At 38.1% G+C, this 7,894-nt stretch overlaps 1 long non-coding RNA gene across 1 annotated transcript in view; it reads left to right on the top strand.

Annotated features, from left to right (window-relative positions):
- LOC138789635 (uncharacterized) overlaps nt 1–6,353 on the top strand; it is an 82,693-nt gene extending 76,340 nt beyond the window's left edge. Inside the window, exon 6 of the long non-coding RNA XR_011362745.1 lies at nt 5,915–6,353. This is a non-coding gene — a long non-coding RNA (uncharacterized lncRNA). The remainder of the gene's footprint in view (nt 1–5,914) is intronic.
- Nucleotides 6,354–7,894: the final 1,541 nt, after the last annotated feature.

Raw genomic sequence — 7,894 nt, forward strand, 5'->3', positions numbered from 1 at the left:
GATCTATACTTTTTATTGGTACCTAGTTAGTGTATATGCGACTTTTCAATCACTTATTACAATTTTCCTGGATTTGATGCAACCAAGAATGTACAATTTTGCACCTTGGTGGGGGGTTTTTTATGCTTACGTCTTTTACCGTGCGAGATCAGAAATAAGATAATTTACTAGTTCGGGCGATTACGCACGCGGCAACACCAAATATGTTTATTTTATTTTTTTATTTATTAAATGGGAAAAGGGGAGTGATTTGGACTTTTATTAGGGGAGGGGATTTTTTTATTAATAAAAACACTTTTTTTAAAAAAAACTTACATTAATTAGAAGCCCCCTGGGGGACTTTTATATACACAGCACTGATATAATAGATAATAGAGCACCGATTTATTGTATCGGTGCTCTATTACTTTGGTCTGCTGCAGACCAGATACATAGAATACCGAGCCAGGATCAGCATTATTCCGACGTTGAGTCCCGGCCGGGTAAGGAGAAGGGATCCCCCCTACGTGATCGCATTGCGGGGGGGATCCCCCACTAGACCACCAAGGAGAGGCTATAGAGAGCATTTAAATGCAGCTGTCATCGCGGCGGTTCAGAGGGGGGTCGCAGCCCCTCTCTGAACTCCCCTAACGGCACCATGAAGTATGTGATACGTCATGGGTCGTTAAGAGGTTAAGGTAGTTCGTTATTTTTCTGCAATCTGCAGGAAATTCTGCAAGACAAATGCACACCACAACATGCATATTTGCCAATGCCAATGCAGATTTTTCTGCTCATTATGCAGAACAAAAAAACGTGTGTTTCTAAAACCTGCTGATTTGAATCTGCAAGGGATTCATTTCCAAGGCAACCTTTCTCACTCCTGAGAAACTAAACTCAATTTTTCTGCACTCATGATGGATGGATTTTTTTTTACAATTTGAGAGCTGGCCAAATTGTGATCACAGTTTTTGTGATACACTGACCGCCAATACTCTGTTATGGTATTACAAAATAATTTTTTTCAGCTTCAATTTATGTTCCACACTGCTAAAATTATTAGATAGCTGTTAAATCAAAGAGACACATTGTACCTTTCATATACCTGTCTGTGCTTCCAGAATGTAGAAAAATGCTTTTAGTCTATAGTGCAGAGTTAAACTCAGAGGCTTTCCCGAGCTCCTAAAGTGCAGCAAGCTGTAACAACCCCTTACTCTTCCCTTCTATACCCGACTCAGTTTAGGACTCTGAAGGAGGGAAAGGAGACATTCAGCTGCAGGAAGACCTCTTTGACTCTTTCTACTAGAGAATTGATCCGTTTTTCTAAATTATGGAAGCACAGCTGCATCTATGAAAAGTACCATGTGTCTCCTTGATCTAATAGCTATATAACAGTGTCAGCAGTTTGGAACATGAGTTGCAGCTGACAGATTCTCTTTAAGATATGATAGATAGATAGATAGATAGATAGATAGATAGATAGATAGATAGACATAATTTTAATACATAATATGAGATACAATACAGATATGAGATACAATACAAGACAGAGATAGAGGGATAAGATATTAGATATGATAGATAGATGATAGATAATAGATAGATAGATAGATAGATAGATAGATAGATAGATAGATAGATAGATAACAGGAGATAGATAGATAGATAGATAGATAGGAGATAGATAGATAGGTGATAGATAGATAGATAGATAGATAGATAGATAGATAGATAGATAGATAGATAGATAGATAACAGGAAATCCCACGGCACTCTGAAGATTCAGGTGAACAATCGTGAACTTATTGTGGTTACATATCACAGCATTCCATGTGCACAACGTTTCGACAGCTTCTCGCCGTCATTCTCAAGCGTACTTCCTTGTACTAGATAGATAGATACATAGATGGACAGACTTGTTTGTGAGTGTTGAGGTTGAGATTTAAAGTGACACGCTGACCATGAGTGGTCTCTTTTATATCAATATAAATCCATTTGTCCACCATACAAAACGCATATTCTTATTTTCGCTACTATAGCTCAGAATGAGGGCTATACAGTTTGGTTACATAATAAAGTCAAAAAGTAATTCAGCTGACAAACTTATGTATGACATGAGACAGGCAGATACAGTAGATAAGATAGTAGGTGAATAGATAGATAGATAGATAGATATGTAAAGTAGCTTGACGGCACTCCAGATAAGGTAAAAAAAAGGGGTTTACATTTATTCACAAAGTGCACAGCAGTGAATAAATGTAAGGCTTTTTTTTTCACCTTATCTGGAGTACCGTCAAGCTACTTTACATATATACTGTGGACTTGTGGTTGGAGTATTTGCCTGGCACCCATATTTTTCCTGTGCTGCTGAAATTACTAAAGATAGATAGATAGATAGATAGATAGATAGATAGATAGATAGATAGATAGATAGATAGATAGATAATAGATAGATGATAGCAGGCTTGGACTGGCCCATAGGGGAGCAGGGGAATCCCCCGGTGGGCCCTACCCATTAGTGGGCCCCTGAGCAATAGGTCTGCATCCCTGTTTAGCAGCTTCAGGATGACATATAATCCCCCAGTTGGTTTCATGGGACTTCACCTTTCAAGAAACTAAAGTGGACGGCTGTGCTGTTTGCATACAGCAGGGATGGGGAACCTTCGACCCTCCAGAAGTTTCAAAACTACAACTCCCATCATGCCTGGACAGCTCCTATACACTAGAACAGGGATGAGGAACCTTCGGCCTTTCAGCTGTTGCAAAACTACAACTCCCATCATGCCTGGACAGCTCCTATACACTAGAACAGGGATGGGGAACCTTCGGCCTTCCAGCTGTTGCAAAACTACAACTCCCATCATGCCTAAACAGCTCCTATACATTAAAACAGGGATGAGGAACCTTCGGCCTTCCAGCTGTTGCAAAATTACAACTCCCATCATGCCTGGACAGCTCCTATACACTAGAACAGGGATGGGGAACCTTCGCCTTCCAGCTGTTGCAAAACTACAACTCCCATCATGCCTGGACAGCTCCTATACACTAGAACAGGTATGGGGAACCTTCAGCCTTCCAGCTGTTGCAAGACTACAACTCCCATCATGCCTGGACAGCTCCTATACACTAGAACAGGGATGGGGAACCTTCGGCCTTCCAGCTGTTGCAAGACTACAAATCCCATCATGCCTGGACAGCTCCTATACACTAGAACAGGGATGGGGAACCTTCGGCTGTCCAGGCATGATGGGAATTGCAGATTTGCAACAGCTGAAAGGCCAAAGGTTCCCCATCCCTGGCATAGAGTGTCTGACCAGTTACTAACAGAGAGCGAGCAATGCCGGTCACATACACAGCACTGTACAAAGTCGCTATAGTAATGTGAAAGGTTTACCGCTGGGTATATCTGGGGTATGTAGGGTGGGCCCCTAGAATAAAATATTCCCTGGTGGGCCCAAGTACCCCAGTCCGACACTGGATGATAGATAGATAGATAGATAGATAGATAGATAGATACAGAGATAGATAATTGACAAAAAGATATTGACAAACAGATTCTTCAGATTCCTATTTTAGCTTTCAAAGCTCATTTCAGAATGGGGGCAATACAGTTTGGTCACACAACATAAAAAAGTAAAAAGGTCATCTACATGACAGGACATAACTTTTGAAAAATTTAAAATATCTATAAATTTATATATATATATATATATATATATATATATATATATATATATATATTTGTGCATAAAATTCCCTTTACTCTGTTACCAGCGAGAGCTAAACACATGATAATTTCATATACAGTGTTAAAGGGACTGTGAAATGACTGCAATGTTTATCTCAGTGTAGAGTAACAAAATGAGCACAGGCTTTTAACCAGCAGGGGGGGCAACAGGATTATTATTGAGCTCTGACCCGTTGGCACAGAGGCTGAAAGCTGATTTGACAGTTGCAGGGAAGGAGCACTCTGCTGAGATACACCTCATCAGGCCTTTTGTAAAAGGTTATGTTTTTATCTTTCCGGGTCCTTTCTGCAATCTGCACTACATTTCCTGAGCGTGTTAGCTAATGGATTTTTAAGGGTTTACCCTTAATAAAAAAAAAAAAAAAAAAAAAAAAAAAAAAAGCAGAAATCAATAAGGATGTTCTAATCATAAAATGCAGCGGAGAGGTATTTTTTAACTTATGTGCTAGCACATTATAAAAATACAAGCGGCAACATGTATTATAAGATGTCAGCATGGAACCACACAGTTCTATCTTGTATATCCAAATATTAGAGTGAAAGAAAAAAATAATGTTGGCTAAACTCAGCTCTGCTACATCTATATTTAGTTATATCATTCGGTTTGTACTAGAAATTACTAACAACCTCATAAATCCTGATTCAACCAATAGACAGGCTGGGACACTTAGATGCAAAAATGTCAACCCGTCCAAAAAGTATCATTCCAAATGAAACAAAAGTTTATCAAACCACTGGGTTATCTTTACTTTAATATCAACTTCTTGTTATATTATTATTATTATTGGGGGTTCTGTTTAGTCTTTTATCAATAATCGGGACCCAAAATATTTTAGCATACCAAATAAAGTAATAAATTACATCCAGTGTGTATATGATAAAGTGGCTGGTTCTACAACATCCCATCATGATCAAACTGTTAGTATTAGAAAATAATAAGAAGCTATCAACAATAGTATATTGCTTATATATATATATATATAATACACACACACACACACACAGTGGAACCTTGGTTTAAGAGTAACTTGGTTTAAGAGAGTTTTGGTTTAAGAGCTCACAGTTTCTCAAAATTGTGACTTGGTTTAAGAGCATTGCTTTGGTATAAGAGCTCCCTGTACTGGGTGGGAGCACGAGTGGAGGAGGGGCATGGTCTGTATAGCACTTTACTCTGACCCAGGAAGTCTCCCTCCCCTTCCAAATCATAGAAGATCCACTTCAGGCTGGGGCTTACATCAGTGGACAGGACTGTGGAGGTAATCTCTCCATAGCTGTAACCCCTTTCTCCCTAGACAGAGAGTGCTGTATGTATGTGCCTACATCTGCCCTGCTGATCCCCTCATGCTCCCTGCAGTCTCTGTCAGCCCTTGGGTTTCCTATTCCCTCCATTACTGTACAGTAACTTATAATATCACATATTCTGCTGTTTCTGAATGTTTGTTTCATCTGTTTTACATGTTACTCAGAATAATAAATCATTATTTTTGGGGCGTGGAACCAATTCTCTGCATATCAGTTATTTCATATGGGAAAATTTGCTTTGGTTTAAGAGTGGATTTGGATTACAAGCACGGTCCCGAAACGGATTATACTCATAATCCAAGGCACCATTGTATGTATATATATATATATATATATATATATATATATATATATATATATATATTTTTTTTTTTTTTTTTTTAAGTATGCCTGTGCACTCCGATGTTTAGGTGCCAGGTGAATAAACATGATGTACTGGAGTAATAGTATCAACCGCACTTAAAAAGTTATGCTGAACGAACGGTCTTTTATGTACATAAGTTATCAAATGTCCGTATTCATCACCCGAAATAGGCACAGTAAATAATGATTATTATTTCGAATATCCCCTTGTGGAGCTTTCGGTCAAAGCAAAGACCTATCTAAGCAAGGTATACAAGTGACGTGAAGACTTGGAAGAAAGTGACGGATGACATGTCTAGATGAGCCAGCCGCCATCTACACATGTCATCAGGGCACTTTCTTACATATCTTCACGGTTTCACCTCCATGCTGTTCTTTCCTTAACTCTATCAACAACAGTTAAAAGAATTTTACTGTTTCAAAATATAGAGAGCAGACGTATTTCCTATCAAGCACAAGTGGGTCTTGATGTGGGTTTGACTTTGTTATTTGTTTCTTTTATTCTTGTTTTTTTGGGGGAAGAGAGGAGAAGGAGTCGGAAGAGTCAATTCAAGATGGCAGAAAATCCAATGACTTGTAAGAAGCTGGAAAAAAATCACATTTAGATCTGTGTTTATCATATTACATCTACAAGTGAGGTATATATTTAGTATGTGACCCTTGGCATAGACAAGAGTGGAAACTGCCAGCAGTGGGCCCACCATGTAGCACAATAACCTAATTACTGTATAATAGTATAATGGCACATAAACATAAATGGAATAGGGACATGATGAACGGGCTCAATACATAATATTTTATGGAACTACAAGTTTTACAAGGGAAATATAAGAGGATTAAAAAAAATAATTACCCGAGTTATAAGTCAAGCGAAAGATGTCTGTCTATAAATTCTAGTAAACTCTATGCACAGTGTTGCGTTTGATTATTATCCTGAAGTAGTGAACGTGAACAAGTTAATTAAGTCGTATAACATGTAGCAGCGAATATTGCTTAGCGCTAGAAGGTAAAATAACTCCAGGATATGGCTTTAAAATGCAAAATACCCTGTGCTCCAGAGAATAGGTTATTACTTAATACTTCAATGATCATGTTCAGCATTAACTACAACTAGCAAATGAATTTCTTATAAGGTGACTTAAATCACAGAGGCGACATTTATCCTACAGATAACAGAGAATGTAAAGGTAATTTAAATAGTACAATTAAGTTCTAAAAAAAATTACAACAAAAAATAATTTCCTAAAAATTACATGGCTCCATAGACATATTAGATGGAAAAAAAGAAACCGCTGATAGTTTAATGACCCATTCAAAATTTTAAAAAATTCTATTCGAAAGTAGGAATCATATGGAGTGAGAAATAGAAAATAAAGTTGTGTAAAGATAGAAGAAAAAAAGAAACTATTTTGGAGGGATTATAATTCTAAGGCCATGTTCACACAACGTATGTTTTTTATAAATCACGGCCGTTGTTGTCATTTGCAACAACGGACGTGATTTATACAAAACATACGTTGTATGTGCATGAATGGAATCCTGGCTTGTAGCGTATACAGATAGTATACGCTCCAGCTGAGATTCTAACCCGCCACACAAAAAACTGACTAGTCAGTTTTGTGTGGCCGCTATTAATTAAATAGCGGCAGCACAATCATGCCAGTTCACACAATTGAGCGTGCGGCTCCAGCCAAATGCTTCATTGTGTACAGCGGTAAATTGGAATGCGGGTACACACTGATGCACCCGCATCCCAATTCATCAGAAATGAAGATCATCCGACTGGTACTGCAGTACCAGCCGGGATGATCTTCAGTAACACCAGCCGTTCTGTGTCCCGGCCAGGTCACAAAACAGCCGGTGTTATACCATGTGTGAACATGGCCTAATATTGTAAGTGAAGGTCTCAATGTATATGATTGCATTATGGATTTGAGTTGTTTCAATCTATAAGACTGTGTCCTCAGATGCCTATGAGCCCATACTGTGCTTCCATGTGTATTAAATGTCATACTATATGCACACAGAATCTGGTGTTACTGGAAAACTAAGAAAACTATTTTAAAATAACATCCGTTTTTAGCATTAATTGACCTCAATGGAATGCACTGAAGTCAACAGAATGACAGCCTCCCAATAAACACAGTGTATTAGATAACGGACATTGTTAGCTCAAACGTCAATAGGATCATGACAATTCTTTTCGGACGTTGTTTGCAAACAGATTTTTCTTTTCTCACCGTCCTTTTTCTATCTCTACTATTAAATTCAATGGACTTTTCAATTAAAGACACATCCAAAAGCCACATCCACCTGAACTAGAACGACGATTGTCCAAAACGCAAAATGACTGACGTAATTTGAAAAAATAAAAAATGGATAGGAAAAAACATCATGTGAACATAGCCATACGGATTTATACTGTACAATATGCTACAAGCCAAAGAACCAGCAACCTCACAAAAATGTACAGCAGAAGATTCCCTTCATGTATTGGATCAT

This window comes from Dendropsophus ebraccatus, chromosome 4, assembly GCF_027789765.1.
Source record: "Dendropsophus ebraccatus isolate aDenEbr1 chromosome 4, aDenEbr1.pat, whole genome shotgun sequence".
Taxonomy (NCBI): Eukaryota; Metazoa; Chordata; class Amphibia; order Anura; family Hylidae; genus Dendropsophus; species Dendropsophus ebraccatus.